Genomic DNA, 17,520 nt, shown 5'->3' on the forward strand with positions numbered 1-17,520 from the left:
ACATTGAGACTTTGGGAGGAGACAATGGGAAGCTTAAGGGCAGTGTTAAGACACAGAGGCACATGGTGTACATATTCCTGTAAGTATATGTATGAGTAATGTGGAATTAGGGGGGATGAGAGATCATAAGTGGATGTGTGATGCATTGATGTAAGTGAGTGTGGACTCTATGTGTTTTGTTTTTTTCCATAAATTGTCTCAAACAGATGGGTCTTCAGTAATCTGCGGAAGGATGCTTGTTTGTGGATCGCTCTTAAGTTGCATGGCAGTGTGTTCCAAAGCTGCGTGCTTATCTATACTCCTCCCCAGAATTCAATCAATACCTTCAAGAGAAATGGGAGGATTATTTGAGGTATAATGAGCAACACCTAGACGACCCGGGCCTTTTTTGGTCGGCAGCTAAAGCGGTGCTGAGGGGTGACATAATTGCGTATGTGTGCAAGCGTAACCGATGCATTAATCAAAAGATTATTGCTTTGGAGCGCAAGCTTAGAGAGGCGAAGAGAGCATACACTAAAATCCCCACGCCCACCCGGCATGATTCCCTCATGGTGGCGCGGGCGGCACTGAACAGCCTTTTACATGAAAGAATGACCCGCTCCCTTATTTATCGAAAATTTAGGCTCCAGAAATTTGGAGACAAATCCGGACAATAATTGGCCAAAGGACATAAGGAAACCGCATTTTATTCCAGCAGTGCGCACGCAGGCGGGAGGGGTTACTACCAAAATGGAAGAAGTGGCTGCAGTTCTTAAGGAGCACTTTGCGGCCCTATATAAAAATACAGGAGAGGTAGAGGTAGCAGAGACTAGGTTGATGGACTATTTGCATAATTCTGGTTTGCCCAAATTATCATCAACTGCAGTAGAGGCCTTAAACGCCCCACTCACAGCGATAGAAATTATGCGCAGCATTAAAACACTTCGGCTCCACACAGCGCCTGGGCCAGATGGATACAGCGGAGAATTCTACAAAATACTCAAAGATCAGGTGGTGGGCCCATTAATAGAGGTATATAATGAAGCGGTTCAACAAGGGAACTTTCCCCGTCATGCAAATTCGGCCTTGATCAGCTTAATTCCCAAACCGGGAAGGGACCAACTGCAGCCAGGCTCGTACAGGCCAATCTCATTAATTAATGTAGATATTAAAATTTTGTCTGGGATACTGGCGGACAGGTTGGCTCCCAGCTTACCTCACGTTATCCATGAAGATCAAGTAGGGTTTGTCAGAGAACGGAAATCCGTACTTAACGTGCGGAAGCTGCTTGCAGCACTGATGCACGCTAGAGACACAGGTACCAACAGGTTACTGATCAGCTTAGATGCGGAGCGGGTCTTTGACGAAGTAAAGTGGCCGTTTCTGTTTGAGACACTGCGTTGGGTGGGAATACAAGGCTGGTACTTTGAAGCAATTAAAGCACTATATACATCACCAAAGGCAGCAATCCTAGTTAATGGCATTCGGGCGAGAGAGTTTGAGATTGAAAAGGGAACTCGTCAGGGCTGCCCGCTCTTGCCCCTATTGTTCATAATCACATTAGAATCATTGCTATACGTAATCAGGAAAACCATAGCTATTAAAGGAGCACAAATGTCAGAGCACTTAACTAAGATACTGGCATACGCAGATGACCTGGTACTTCTTTTAGATGACCCCCAACAATCACTGGACAAACTGCTTAACGTGGTAGGAGAATATGGAGAGCTATCGAGGTTTAAGCTAAATCGCACTACGGGCTAAATGGCAGGGACAGTTTCCCCTGAAATGGGTTGCTGGGCAGGTGAAATATCTGGGAATCATGATACCTGCAGACCTTTCACAGCTTTATGGGGAAAATGTTATGCCGCTGCTGACAGAGACCGGGCGTACACTACAGCTGTGGGGGAGGTCCCCACTTTCCTTGACAGGGCATATTGCTCTGTTCAACATGATGGTAGCACCCAAGTGGTTATACACTTTTCAAATGCTGTCGTTATACTTGAAGCAGAGGGATGAGAAGGCATTACATAGAGCGATCCAGAGATTTTTATGGCATGGCCAGAGGCCTAGACTCCCAATTAGTGTCCTTCAAAAACCTAAATTACATGGGGGAATGGGTTTATTGAGTGTTAGACACCTTACAATATCTAGCTCTATGAGACACATAAGACATTGGTTGACAGGGCGTCAGGAGTTTTCAGCAACCACAATAGAATCTGCGGCATTCCCTAATGTTCACCTCAGCTGGCTGCTGCATTCGATCAAACATAGCCAGGACATTAGGATCACTGAAAATCCTTTCGTGTCCTCAGCCTGGGCAACCTGGAGATGGCTCTGCAGACGACATAGCTTCTCAGCAAGTTCATCACCTTTCCTGTCACTATACCACAACCCAGACTTCCTGGTTGGCACGACCTCGGGAGTGTTTGCACGTTGGCGCCGGAAAGGCATTCAATTTTTATACCAACTGGTAAATGAAGAGGGGCAACTGCAGCCTTTTACAGACTTGCAAAGAGAGTATGCGCTACCAGCCTCAGACATGTTTGTATACTTCCAAGTGAAACATTACGCAACATCAGTAGGCTGGATCAACCTACGTGAGTACGTCCAAGACACGCTTAGTACAGCATTGACTCTGGGATCCCAAAATGAAGTCCCATTAAAATATCATCATAGACACTTGCTAGACACCACAGAGGACATAGACTATAAGAAGCGGGCACAGGATTGGTCTGAGGATCTGGCTGTAGAGGTGTCGGAGAGCGTGGTACAAAGCTTTATAGTATCTGCTCTCAGTAGCTCCCCATTTACAAGACATTGGGAACTGCAATATAAGTTTGTACTTCGCCTGTATGTGTCGCCACACAGAGCCCAGCGAGCAGGCTATGGAGAAACCGGGAACTGCCCAAGGTGTGCCTCCGCAGGGGCCACCTTGGGACACATGTTCTGGACCTGTTCGAGAGTACAGAGCTTTTGGTCACAAGTGCTTGAGGCAGTATGGACATACTGGAATAGAAGGACAGAGTTACAGCCACTGATGTTGTTCGATGTATATAGATATGTTAGACCGGCGTTGCCGGGATACCGGAGATTTTTGCAAAGAGCAGTCCTGATGGGAAAGAAAGTGATCTTGAATGGCTGGATGGACCAGAAAGGCCCGGACTTCACCCAATGGAGAATACTTATGATAGATATGACAAAGCAAGTGTGATGCAGAGTTCGTAAAATAGATTACGAGGAAGGAAGGCGACTACAGCAGACCTGGAGTAAATTCTGGAACACGCTACAACCGTCAGCAAAGAGACATTTACTCACTACTTAGCTTCTACTTTCTTTATAGTTAACAACAGGTAGTTCAGTTTAGGGGTAAGGGGGGGGGAGGGTGGTTGGGGTGGGAGGAGGGGAAGGAGATGATTAATTATATAATGTTTGATAGCAACGGAGATGTTATGTAAGTTCACTGCATAGTTATGACTGTATTTCGACTTCGCTGTCAATAAAAATCATTGAAATATAAAAAGGCATGGGATAAACATGTGGGATCGCTTAGGAACAGGAAGAATTTGGGGTTACAGAGGATGGGCAGACTGGATGGGTCATATGGCCTTTATCTGCCGTCATGTTTCTATGTTTCTAACATAGTAAATGACAGCGTGGTCCATCCAGTCTGCCCAACAAGATAAACTCATGATACACGGTATGCAATACTTTATATATATACCCCAGTTTGATTTGTCCTTGCCATTTTCAGGGCATAGACCATAAAAGTCTGCCCAGCACTGTTCTTGTACTAAAATTTGGAAAGTTAACGTTGAAGCCCCTTAAAATTTACACTTCAGCCCATCCATATCTATTCAGTCACAATCAGGGCACAGACTGTAGAAGTCTGCCCAGCATTGGCTTTGCCACCCAGTGTCCGCTAAGATTCCATGGATCCATTCCTTCTAAACTGGATTCCTTTGAGTTTATCCCACACATGTGTGAATTCCATTACAGTTTTCATCTTCACCACCTTCCACGGGATTCCATGTATCCACCAACTTCTTCATAAAAAAACACTTCCTGACATTACTCCTGAGTCTGCCCCCCTTCACTCTCAATTCATGTCCTCTAGTTCTACTGCCTTCTCGTCTCTGGAAAAGGTTTGTTTGCGGATTAACTCTGGGCAAGTCACTTAACCCTCCATTGCCCCAGGTAAAAATAAGTACCTGTATATAATATGTAAGCCGCATTGAACCTGCTATGAGTGGGAAAGCGCGGGGTACAAATGTAACAAAAATTAATACCTTTCAAATATTTGAACGTCTGTATCATGTCACCCCTGTTTCTCCTTTCCTCCAAGATATACATGTTCAGGTCAGCAAGTCTCTCCTCATATGGTTTGCAACGGAAATCCCATACCATTTTTGTAGCTTTTCTTTGCACCACTTCCAGTCTTTTTACATCTTTAGCAAGATATAGTTTGCCATTACCAAATATAGTTCAATGCGGCTAACAATAAGAGAACTAGATCAAACATCTAGTAGCATACATTGAATTAACAACAAAATTATAACTAATTCACTGCGTTTAAATCATATTTCCTAAAGAGATAGGTTTTAAGCATCTTCTTAAAACTAGCAAAACTAGACAAGGCTTTGATCCCGTTTGGAAGGTGCTGCTTGATACATAAAGGTTGTCTGAAATAATTTCCAGTAGCAAACACCTTTAGAGCTGGGAAATGTTCAAAAATTAGAATGTCGGACAAGATGCATTCTTCCATATACCGGCCTGCATATTGGTGTTACCATATAACCTGGTATAACTCCAAACAATATTTTGAAAACTAGACTACCTAATTTAAACATAATCTGACTCTCAACTAACTGGAAGCCAATGAGTCTTTACATAAAATGGAGTAATATGTGAAGAAACTTTTAGTGAGAACACCAAACTAATGGCAGTATTTTGTATAGTGTGCAACCGTTTTAAAAGATTTTTAGCCACCCCCAAATAAACTATATTACAATAAACTATTTTACTCAAAATGAAAGACTGAACTACCAATAGAAACTATTCACGCCTAATATATTTTCTAATGCTTCTCAATTTCTGCATTACCCAAAAACAACCCTTTGTCAAATGATTTATTTGGTCCATTATGGTCATCTTACAATCGATACCTCCCAAAATCTTAATTGATCTTTCTACTGTGTATGTTGTTCACTATAAATGTGAAAATCGTCAACCTCAACTTCTTTCCCAATCAGCAGAAATGTGGTCTTACCCAACCAAGCACCAATAAAAGTCATATATCTTGTAACTTCTGGTAATGAATCCACTAGCTTCGATCTGATTGGAAACAGTATCGTAATGTCTTCAGCATATATAAAACCTTGGTAACCAAGCTTTTCCAGTGAATATCCTAAAGATGACAGCAATACATTGAATAAAAGAGGTGACAATGGGGAGCCCTGAGGCACCCCTCAACTGGTCAACCATCCATCTGAAAGCTCACTCTGCATCTTAACCAAATAAGACCTATGAGAAAGAAAAGCCCATAAACTAAGTCAAGCCTCTGCCCGATATTCCAATACTGTCAAATTTCTGCAAAAGAACATCATGTAATACTAGATTGAATGTGCTTGACAAGTCCAGTTGCATTATTAAAGCTGGATCACCAAAGCTAATAAGTTCTGAGAAACATGTAAGACATTCAATTGATCTACATAATCAGCTAAATATTTGGTAACCAGACCTTCCATTCTGATCCCTTCTCACCAGGCTCCCTTAATGATACCTCTACCCCTGGAGCCAGAACTCAGGGGCAGGAGTGAGGAAGCAGCAACAGAACCCAGAGAGTTGCACCGATCCCAGGGGACTATGAGTAGGGATCAGACCACAGACACTGCTTTTACAGGAGAAGCACCAGGACAGAGAGCCTTAGCTGCTGAGCTGTCAGGCAAGGGATCCCCTACAAGGGCCCAACTCCTTGAGAAACCATGTAGCACATAGCCCGCTCCTCTATGGACAAGGTCTAGAGAGGGCACAGCTGTGAAGGACTTTTTTTTGCAGAGAACCTCTTCCGGACGCAGAGCTACTGCAAAAGAGACTGTCCAGGGGCGTAGCCAGACACCCAATTTAGGGTGGGCCTGTAGGGATATTTCCCTGTGGGTCTCACCTGGCTGGTCTCAGCCTGTGCAGTCCTATTACATCAAGATGGAGTCTGCAACCTCTGACCCTGCACATCAGTGAGCCTGCTTAGCTTTCTGCTTGTGGAAAATCACTGGCAGTCATGTAATATCCAAGGACATGCTGTGGACAACTAGTCCCCCCCCCCCCCCTTTATCTCCCTGAGAAGCTGAAAGGGAGTGAGACATGGCTCCAGCAGGCCGGGTGAGAAACCGAAATGCATTCCAAGAAGTAACAGTTTCAAGGTTATGAACAACGGTCGTTTCTTGCTCATGGAATGAGCTGGACAAGATCATGATTGGTCCCGTCTGGTCACCTGAGAATAAGGGACTAAGGAAAGCGGGAACAAGAGAAATTTAGTTGGTCGGAATCGCTGGAATATGTTGGAGCTGGCAAGAGGATGAGTGAGACCTGATGCGGTCCACAACCTTATGAACTGTGTATCTGGAGAAAGTACTGTTTGGTTCAGCTGTACCAGCATGGAGTGACAGTGCCCCTGCTTGCTGCAGAGACTCTGTCCTATTTCTGAGACTAAGACTGGCTGGAAAAGTCAGCTTGAGTCTGAGAAGTAACCTGTGCCAACATCCGAGAGACTGCCCAAGAGACAGCCTGGTGAGAGACACGGTGATTTATTTCCTATTAGTCTGGGATTAGTGAGTGGGGTTTACCTGAGCAAAGGCTGGTTAGAATCATACCCGTGGTCAGGAGATAAGCTGCTAACAATTGCTATCTCAGAACCTTAGTTCAGTGTTACAAATCAGATTACCTCGTATGCCAGTAAGATTCAGAGTGTCTAGTTAGTGACAACATATTTTGCAATTCTTTTACCAGCAAGTTATTTTTGTATTTAGCCAAGCTTTGCTACAGAGTTTCTATTTTGTATATCTTATCTATCTATAATAAATTCTAATATATATCAGCTGGCTTCTTCAGTTTCGTTTCTCTCTATCGGAAGTATTGGCTTGGTGCCAATCCAGGTTCCCTCCTTCCCTAGACAGAAAACAGAGTATTTTGCTTGCAAATAATTCTGTATTGGGAATCTTGGGCGCAGATGAGACTGTTGGGAGTTGTTTTCTATAAGTATCATTTGTGATTTACCTACAGGCCTGGGCCCAAGATGGGTGGTCAAAAGAACCCTGCCCCATCCCGCAGGTGATTTGGTCTCTCCTTCTCTCACCTGCATGCCATACGGTCTCTCAAACATCCCCCCTGTCCCGCATACCTTTTAAATAGCAGGTTTTCACCAGCAGCAAGCAGCAACTAATACACACTGCTCATGTTGGCCCCATAGCATTCCCACTGACGCAACTTCCTGTTTCCGCATAGGTGGGAATATGTCAGAGGGAAGGCAGTGGGGCCAGTGCAAGTAGTATCTATCAGTCACTGCTCGCTGCAGGCAAAGATCTGCTATTTTTCAAGGTATGCAGGAGGGAAAGTTGTTGGGAGTTTTCAGCTGGTGGGGCTTGGGAATCTCTGCCAGCCACATCATAGGTGTTCTGCTACTAGGTGGGCCTGAGCCCAAAGTGGATGGGCCTGGGCCCACCCAGGCCCACCCTTGGCTGCGCCACTGGACTGTACATGCTAGATATTACCTTATTCTTTTGGTGACTTTATATAGATGATGTTGAGAAGTTGTCCCATGATTTTTCCCCTCATCTTCCAAGCTTAATTAATCCTTTGGTTCAAATCACACCTTCAGGCCTCGACTGACTTATTAGATGAAAGCAGTGTGGGAATAAGGATACTGCTAAGCTTTTCAGCCTCCTGGCCCTGACCTCAGAAAACAGTCCTGAAAAATACAAAAAGCAACTCACCCTAATGCTCACCAGGCAAAAACAGGTTAAATACTAAGTCCCCTGCTTTGTTCAAGGAGCTTCAGGTGAAGGAAACCAGACTTTGGGAACAGAAGAACTAAAGAATTATGTCACATAAGGAAAGTAACAAAGAAGCAGGAAGTGGGAAGCCAAACTTCATCAGGGAGAGTGGCAGCAAATCACCTCATACATTTCAGCGCTCACCAGGTGTCACTGCCTGTTCTGCCCCCCGGCAGCCTTAAACTATTCTCTATAACATAGCTCTAAAATGTGTTTAATGCCTTTAATGTTATCATTGCTACAGTCACGTTCCTGTCATGATATGCGAGCAATGCATTGTGTGTAATGTAGTCTCATATGTACTGCAGCCAGCCCCGCTTGTTTGTATAACTTTCACTACTAGTGGTCAATTTTCCTGCAAAGGCCGTCTCCCTTGCTCAGCCAAGCTCGATTCCTTTGTCTATCTGCTGTCATTTCTTATCTCTGCTACGATGGGTCAGCAAAGAAATGACTTTTCTCTCCAATCGACTGCCCTCTATCACTACCTCTGCTACTTTTCCTCTCTGAGCACACCACCCGAACTCTCATCCACGCTCTCATTACCTCTCGCCTTGACTACTGCAACCTACTCCTCACTGGCCTCCCACTTAACCATCTATCCCCCCTTCAATCCGTTCAGAACTCTGCTGCACGTCTTATATTCCGCCTGAACTGATATACTCATATCACCCCTCTCCTCAGGTCACTTCACTGGCTTCCGATCAGATACCGCATACAGTTCAAGCTTCTCCTTACCTACAAATGCACAGTCTGCAGCCCCTCATTACCTCTCTACCCTCATCTCCCCTTACGCTCCCGCCCGAAACCTCCGCTCACAGGACAAATCCCTCCTCTCAGTACCCTTCTCCACCACCGCCAACTCCAGACTCCGCCCATTCTGCCTCGCCTCACCCTATGCTTGGAATAAACTTCCTGAGCCCCTACGCCAAGCCCCCTCCCTACCCATCTTCAAATCCTTGCTCAAAGCCCACCTCTTCAATATTGCTTTTGGCACTTAACCTTTATACCTTCAGGAAATCTAGACTACCCCAATTTGACTGCCCCTACTTGACTGACTGTACATTTGTCCATTAGATTGTAAGCTCTTTGAGCAGGGACTGTCCTTCTATGTTAAATTGTACAGCGCTGCGTAACCCTAGTAGCGCTTTAGAAATGTTAAATAGTAGTAGTAGTAGTAGGTTCTGTCCCTATCGGTCCCTTTATCTCACCCCGTCCCCCGGTCTTGAGGGTCTCTCTGCAGGACTGCTGAGGGGGGAGGCAAAAATTCCCTGTGCCCGGCCTCCAAAGGGGGTCCGGCACCAGGGTCTCTCTCTCTCTCTCTCTCTCCTGCTCCTGACGGGGCCCGAGTGATCGGGTTCCGATAGGAGCGGGGGAGAGAAAACTCTGGCGCTGGGTCCCCCTCCAGCGCTACTCTTCGCTCGCTTCTATCGCCGTGCCAAGCGGCTGCTTTTTCCCCCTCAAGCGCATGCTTGGTTTTGAAACCAACCCGCCAACCACCAGTCCCGCCTCCCACCACCGGCCCTGGCATAAACCGTATATAAGTCTGCCCAGCACCATCCCCGCCTCCTGCCACCGGTTCTGCCACCCAATCTCAGCTAAGCTCCTTAGGATCCATTCCTTCTGAACAGGATTCCTTTATGTTTATCCCACGCATGTTTGAATTCCGTTACCATTTTCATTTCCACCACCTCCCGCGGGAGGGCATTCCAAGCATCCACTACTCTCTCCGTGAAAAAATACTTCCTGACATTTTTCTTGAGTCTGCCCCCCTTCAATCTCATTTCATGTCCTCTCGTTCTACCACCTTCACATCTCCGGAAAAGGTTCGTTTGCGGACTGTCTCTGCGTCTCTTACCTGTGAGCTGAGACTCTTTCTGACCGAGATTTCAAGCTTTGCACTGCTTACCTGTTCCAGGTGTCTCTGCATCTACTACCAGCGAGCTGAGCTGAGACTAAAGACTAAAGATCAGACAAAAGATGGCAAATCAATAGTGTCAAGTACTAAGCATCATGCAAATAGGAACAACAAACATATTCTGAAATGTCTATGAAATAAGATGGGAGAGTTGGAATATATTGCACTAATGAAAAATTAGATATAACAGGCATTACTGAGACCTGGTGGAAGGAGGATAACCAGTGGGACACTGTCATACCGGAGTACAAAGTATATCGTAGTGATAGGGTGGACCGGACTGGTGGAGGGGTAGCATTGTATATTAAGGAGAGACTTGACTCAGATAAATTACAAATTCAGCAGACACAAATCACATAAAATGAGAAGAACGGTAAAAAAAAACTTGGGGGGCAACTGAGAGGGTAAAAACTGTACATAGTAACATAGTAAATGACGGCAGAAAAAGACCTGCATGGTCCATCCAGTCTGCCCAACAAGATAAACTCATATGTGCTACTTTTTGTGTATACCCTACTTTGATTTGTACCTGTCCTCTTCAGGGCACAGACCGTATAAGTCTGCCTAGCACTATCCCCGCCTTACAACCACCAGCCCCGCCTCACACCACCGGCTCTGGCACAGACCGTATAAGTCTGCCCAGCACTATCCCCGCCTCCCGCCACCGGCTCTGCCACCCAATCTCGGCTAAGCTCCTTAGGATCCATTCCTCCTGAACAGGATTCCTTTATGTTTATCCCACGCGTGCTTGAATTCTGTTAACGTTTTCATTTCCACCACCTCCCGCGGGAGGGCATTCCAAGCATCCACTACTCTCTCCGTGAAAAAATACTTCCTGACATTTTTCTTGAGTCTGCCCCCCTTCAATCTCATTTCATGTCCTCTCGTTCTACCGCCTTCACACCTCCGGAAAAGGTTCGTTTGCAGATTTATACTTTTCAAATATTTGAACGTCTGTATCATATCACCCCTGTTTGTCCTTTCTTCCAGAGTATACATGTTCAGGTCATCAAGTCTCTCCTCATACGTCTTGTAACGCAAATCCCTTACCATTCTCGTAGCTTTTCTTTGCACCGCTTCAATTTTTTTTACATCCTTCGCAAGGTACGGCCTCTAAAACTGAACACAATACTCTAGGTGGGGCCTCACCAACGACTTATACAGGGGCATGAACACCTCCTTTCTTCTGCTGGTCACACCTCTCTCTATACAGCCTAACAACCTTCTAGCTATGGCCACAACAGGCATGGACGCTGTTCAAAAATATCATCCTGGAGGCCCAGGCCAAACATATTCCGCGAATTACAAAAGAAAGACGGAAGTCCAAAAGACAGCCGGCATGGTTGAAAAGTGAGGTGAAGGAAGCTATTAGGGCTAAAAGAAACGCTTTCAGAAAATGGAAGAAGGAACCATCTGAAAATAACAAGAAGCAGCATAAGGAGTGTCAAAGCAAATGCAAGGTGCAGATAAAGAAGGCCAAGAGGGATTACGAAAAAAAGATAGCAGTAGAGGCAAAAAACATAGTAAAACATTTTTTCGGTATATTAAAAGCAGGAAGCCAGCAAAAGAATCGGTTGGGCCGCTGGATGACCAAGGGGTAAAAGGGGTGATCAAGGAAGATAAAGACGTAGCGGAGAGATTGAATGAATTCTTTGTTTCGGTCTTCACCGATGAAGATTTGGGTGGGATACCGGTGTCAGAAATGGTATTTCAAGCGGATGAGTCAGAGAAACTTACTAACTTCAAGGTAAACCTGGAGGATGTAGTGGGGGCAGTTCAGCAAACTGAAGAGTAGCAAATCTCCTGGACTGGATGGTATTCATCCTAGAGTACTGATAGAACTGAAAAATGAGCTTGCGGAGCTACTGTTAGTGATATGCAATTTATCCTTAAAATTGAGCATGGTACCAGAAGATTGGAGGGTGGCCAATGTAACGCCGATTTTTAAAAAAGGTTCCAGGGGAGATCCAGGACATTATAGACCAGTGAGTCTGATGTCGGTGCCGGGGAAAATGGTAAAGGCTATTACCGAAAACAAAATTACAGAGCACATCCAAGGACATAGATTACTGAGACCAAGTCAGCACGGCTTTTGTGTGGGGAAATCTTGCCTGACCAATTTACTTCAATTCTTTGAAGGAGTAAACAAACATGTGGACAAAAGGGAGCCGGTTAATATTGTGTATCTGGATTTTCAAAAGGCGTTTGAAAAGGTACCTCATGAAAGGCTACAGAGGAAATTGGAGGGTCATGGGATAGGAGGAAATGTCCTATTGTGGATTAAAAACTGGTTGAAGGACAGAAAACAGAGAGTGGGGTTAAATGGGCAGTATTCACAATGGAGAAGGGTAGTTAGTGGGGTTCCTTAGGGGTCTGTGCTAGGACCACTGTTTTAATATATTTATAAATGATTTAGCGATGGGAGTAACTAGTGAGGTAATTAAATTTGCTGCTGACACAAAGTTATTCAAAGTCGTTAATTCGCAACAGGATTGTGAAAAATTACAGAAGGACCTTAAGAGACTGGGAGGCTAAATGGCAGATGACGTTTAATGTGAGCAAGTGCAAGGTGATGCATGTGGGGAAAAAAGAACCCGAATTATAGCTACGTCATGCAAGGTTCCACGTTAGGAGTTACGGACCAAGAAAGGGATCTGGGTGTCGTTGTCGATAATACATTGAAACCTTCTGCTCAGTGTGCTGCTGCGGCTAGGAAAGCGAATAGAATGTTGGATATTATTAGGAAAGGTATGGAAACAGGTGTGAGGATGTTATAATGCCATTGTATCGCTCCATGGTGCGACTGCACCTTGAGTACTGTATTCAATTCTGGTCGTCGCATCTCAAGAAAGATATAGTAGAATTGGAAAAGGTGCAGTGAAGAGCGAATAAATGATAGCGGGGATGGGACGACTTCCCTATGAAGAAAGACTAAGGAGGCTGGGGCTATTCAGCTTGGAGAAGAGACGGCTGAGGGGTGACATGATAGAGGTATATAAAATAATGAGTGGAGTGGAACAGGTGGATGTGAAGCGTCTGTTCACGCTTTCCAAAAATACTAGGACTAGGGGGCTTGCGATGAAACTACAGTGTAGTAAATTTAAAACAAATCGGAGAAAATATTTCTTCACCCAACGCATAATTAAACTGTGGAATTCGTTGCAGGAGAACGTGGTGAAGGCGGATAGCTTGGCAGAGTTTAAAAAGGGGTTAGACAGTTTCCTAAAGGACAAGTCCATAAACCACTACTAAATGGACTTGGGAAAAATCCACAATTCCAGGAATAACATGTATAGAATGTTTGTACGTTTGGGAAGCTCGCCAGGTGCCCTTGGCCAGGATTGGCCGCTGTCGTGGACAAGATGCTCGCTTGATGGACCCTTGGTCTTTTCACAGTGTGGCATTACTTATGTACTTATCTCTGACTGGGAATCAACCTTTTTCCCTACCTGTATCAGGTGTGTCTGCGTTTCCTACCTGCGAGCTGAAACTATCTGTGACTGGGAATCAACCTTTTTCCCTACCTGTATCAGGTGTTTCTGCATCTCCTATCAGCGAGCTGAGACTGTCTCTGACTAGGAAATGGCTTTTTCCCTACCTTTATCAGGTGTCTCTGCATCTCTTACCCGTGAGCTGAGACTGTTTCCGACCAGGATTTCAAGCTTTGCACTGCTTACCTGTTCCAGGTGTCTCTACATCTCCTACCTGCGAGCTGAGATTGTCTCTGACTGGAAATCAACCTTTTTCCCTACCTGTTTCAGGTTTCTCTGTATCTCCTACCAGTGAGCTGAGACTGTCTCTGACTGGGAATCAACCTTTTTCCCTACCTGTTCCAGGTTTCTCTGTATCTCCTACCAGTGAGCTGAGACTGTCTCTGACTGGGAATCAACCTTTTTCCCTATCTGTATCAGGTGTCTCTGCATCTCCTACCTGCGAGCTGAGACTGTCTCTGACTAGGAAATGACTTTTTTCCCTACCTGTAGCAGGTGTCTCTGTGTCTCTTACCTGTGAGCTGAGACTGTTTCCGACCAGGATTTCAAGCTTTGCACTGCTTACCTGTTCCAGGTGTCTCTACATCTCCTACCTGCGAGATGAGACTGTCTCTGACTAGGAAATGGCTTTTTTCCCTACCTTTATCAGGTGTGTCTGCATTTCCTACTTGCAAGCTGAGACTGTCTCTGACTAGGAAATGACTTTTTTCCCTACCTGTAGCAGGTGTCTCTGTGTCTCTTACCTGTGAGCTGAGACTATTTCCGACCAGGATTTCAAGCTTTGCACTGCTTACCTGTTCCAGGTGTCTCTGCATCTCCTACCAGCGAGCTGAGACTGTCTCTGACTGGGAATCAACCCTTTTCCCTACCTGTATCAGGTGTCTCTGCATCTCCCACCTGCGAGCTGAGACTGTCTCTGACTAGGAAATGGCTTTTTTCCCTACCTTTATCAGGTGTGTCTGCATTTCCTACCTGCAAGCTGAGACTGTCTCTGACTAGGAAATGGCTTTTTTCCCTACCTGTAAGAGGTGTCTCTGCGTCTCTTACCTGTGAGCTGAGACTGTTTCCGACCAGGATTTCAAGCTTTGCACTGCTCACCTGTTACAGGTGTCTCTACATCTCCTACCTGCGAGCTGAGACAGTCTGTGACTGGGAATTGACCTTTTCCCCTACCTTTATCAGGTGTCTCTGCATCTCCTACCAGCGAGCTGAGACTGTCTCTGACTGGAAATCAACCTTTTTCCCTACCTGTATCAGGTGTCTGTGCGTCTCTTACCGGTGAGCAGTGACGTTCTCTAACAGAGACCTCCGAGCTTTGCACTGCATAGCTGTTTATCATCAAAGAACAACAGGTGTAAATTGCGTCTCTTCCTGTTTTGTTCATAATCTGTCCTTTCCTCCTCCCTTTCACAGCTCTCTCAGCTCATTTCCCATCTCCAATTGGGTGTAACCAGTAACCTTTTACCTGGGGAGGAACTTTTTCCAGTAAGGTAGTGTCACAGTGATCAAATCCTTACAGCCTACCTGAGAAGGAGAAAACTTTCCTGCAGCCTCCGAGTACAGACTCAATAATTCTTTGCTTCCTGTCACCTACATTATTAGGGTCTCTCATTCCCTTTCTGCTCTTTTCTATTCCTGGGCTCATTTTCTCTGTGTTATTCCCATTTATGGGGTTCTTAATCTCTCCTTGTACATCACGTTCCCTGGGACTAAGCTGTCTCTGGGGGTCCTGTGATGTGGAAACCTCATGGCAATGCAGAACAAGAGGAATTATCAATATTCTTAGTGTGTGGCACTGCAGAACCTAAAAATATCAGCCATAAGAACACGAACGACTTTATATTTAGAAATTCAATGCTGGGTCACGTCTGGGTCCGGCATTGAATTTCTGGGTTTACAGAGCTGGTGAAAACATAAGGACATTCAGGATTTAGGCAGCTAAGGGTTACCACATAGAGATAGGACTGAATTTATGTGGCCCTATTTATGCAGTGACCGTGGTCAGTTAACTGCTCAATATTAGCACTTAACCAGCCAAATGCTGAATACACCCCCCTGGAATACCCCAACGTAGCCAGCTTTCAGTTCAGCGCTGTTCACGCTTTCCAAAAATACTAGGATTAGGGGGCATGCGATGAAGCTACAATGTAGTAAATTTAAAACGAATCGGAGAAACCTTTTCTTCACTCAACGTGTAATTAAACTCTGGAATTCGTTGCCAGAGAATGTGGTAAAGGCGGTTAGCTTAGCAGAGTTTAAAAAAGGTTTGGACGGCTTCCTAAAGGAAAAGTCCATAGACCGTTATTAAATGGACTTGGGGAAAATCCACTATTTCTGGGATAAGCAGTATAAAATGTTTTGTACATTTTTGGGATCTTGCTGGCTATCTGTGACCTGGATTGGCCACTGTTAGAAACAGGATGCGAGGCTTGATGGACCTTTGGTCTTTCCCAGTATGGCAATACTTATGTACTTATGACATTTTCATCAGCAGTAACCGGTTACCCCCAAACAAACCATGTAACCAGTCAAAAGCCATCTCTGGCCAGTTAAATCACTTTGAACGTGAATCCCAAATCAGCCCCACCCTGCGGTCTGACAGCAGCCAGTGCATACACACAGGGGAAATGTCTCTTGCCCTTCATTTTCAGACTGGCTTTTCGTGGCTGAAAGAAGGAAGTGACAGCTGAGAGTTGCAGAACTGCAGGTGAGGGGATGCTGAGTTGGAGAGATGGGGAGACCTGCAGTTTTTTTTTACTAGGATTTTTCTTTCTTCCTCCGCTGGTAACAGGATAAAATTCTGGATAATCTCACTGCTGCACCAAGCCTCCATACCAGGAAAAGGCTCCATTTCCTCTGAACTGAGGCTTCCTGAGGGCAAACCAGAAAATCTGATTTCCGGGCTTCAGAGGAAAATGAAAAGAAGTGGGATTGGAACTCCTCTGGTAGGAGGAAAGGCTAAAGAGGTTAGGGCTCTTCAGCTTGGAAAAGAGACTGATGAGGGGAGATATGATTGAGGTCTACAAAATTCTGAGTGGTGTAGAAGTGAATCCATTTTTTACTACTTCCAAAAGTACAAAGACAAGGGGACACTCAAGGAACTTACATGGATTTACTTTTAAAACAAATAGGAGGAAATATTTTTTCACTTAACAAATAGTTAAGCTCTGGAACTCTTTGCCAGAGGATGTGGTAACAGTGGTTAGCGTATCTGGGTTTAAAAAAGATTTGGACAAATTCCTGGAGGAAAAGTCCATAGTCTCCTATTGAGACAGATATGGGGAAGCAACTGCTTGCCCTGGGATTCGCTGCAGGGAATGTCACAATTTGGGTTTCTGCCAGGTACTTGTGACCTGGACTGGCCACCATCGGAAACAAGATACAGGGCTAGATGGATCACTGGTCTGACCCAGTATGGCTACTCTTATGTTCTTATGTATGTGGGAGAAAGGGAGAAGAGTTAAGGAAGAACATAAGCAAAACCACTTAGAGACATTAAAGTTTTCTGAAACAAATAAATAAAAATATTTACAATCAAGATTATCCCTGAAGCATAATAAAGTATCTAATATAGACAATCGCAGAGCTCTGACCCTGTGTCTTTCACTATCAGTGACACAGGCACTCACAGATCTGTGACCCTGTGTCTCTCTCACTGTGACACCCACACTCACAGAGCTATGATCCTTTGTCTCTTTCACTGTGACACAGCCACTCACAGATCTGTGACCCTGTGTCTCTTTCACTATCTGTGACACAGACACAGAGCTGGAGCACAGCTGTGACCCTGTATCTATCTGTGACACAGACACTCACAAAGCTGTGACCCTGTGTTTTTCACTATCTGTGACACAGACACTCACGAAACTGTGACCTCTGTCTCTCTCACTGTGACGCTGACACTCACAGAGCTATGATCCTTTGTCTCTTTCACTGTGACACAGCCACTCACAGATCTGTGACCCTGTGTCTGTTTCACTATCTGTGACACAGACACTCACAGAGCTGTGACCCTGTGTCTCTTTCACTATCTGTGACACAGACACTCACAGAGCTGGAGCAAAGCTGTGACCCTGTGCCTCTTTCA

At 45.1% G+C, this 17,520-nt stretch overlaps 1 protein-coding gene across 3 annotated transcripts in view; it reads right to left on the reverse strand.

The window, feature by feature from the left end:
* The window catches only part of TMEM125 (transmembrane protein 125), a 73,501-nt gene extending 58,705 nt beyond the window's left edge, over positions 1-14,796 (reverse strand). For 2 of the 3 annotated variants that reach the window (XM_030206211.1, XM_030206209.1), the window contains exons 1-2: positions 14,710-14,796; positions 7,746-7,942 (exon numbers count right to left, since the gene is read on the reverse strand). The gene's annotated coding sequence lies outside the window, so the exon portion shown is untranslated. Of the gene's footprint in view, positions 1-7,745; positions 7,943-14,681 lie in introns of all 3 variants that reach the window. The other variant, XM_030206210.1, reaches the window with a different exon arrangement.
* Positions 14,797-17,520: the final 2,724 nt, after the last annotated feature.

Source organism: Microcaecilia unicolor, chromosome 6 (genome assembly GCF_901765095.1).
Source record: "Microcaecilia unicolor chromosome 6, aMicUni1.1, whole genome shotgun sequence".
In the NCBI taxonomy this organism is placed as follows: Eukaryota; Metazoa; Chordata; class Amphibia; order Gymnophiona; family Siphonopidae; genus Microcaecilia; species Microcaecilia unicolor.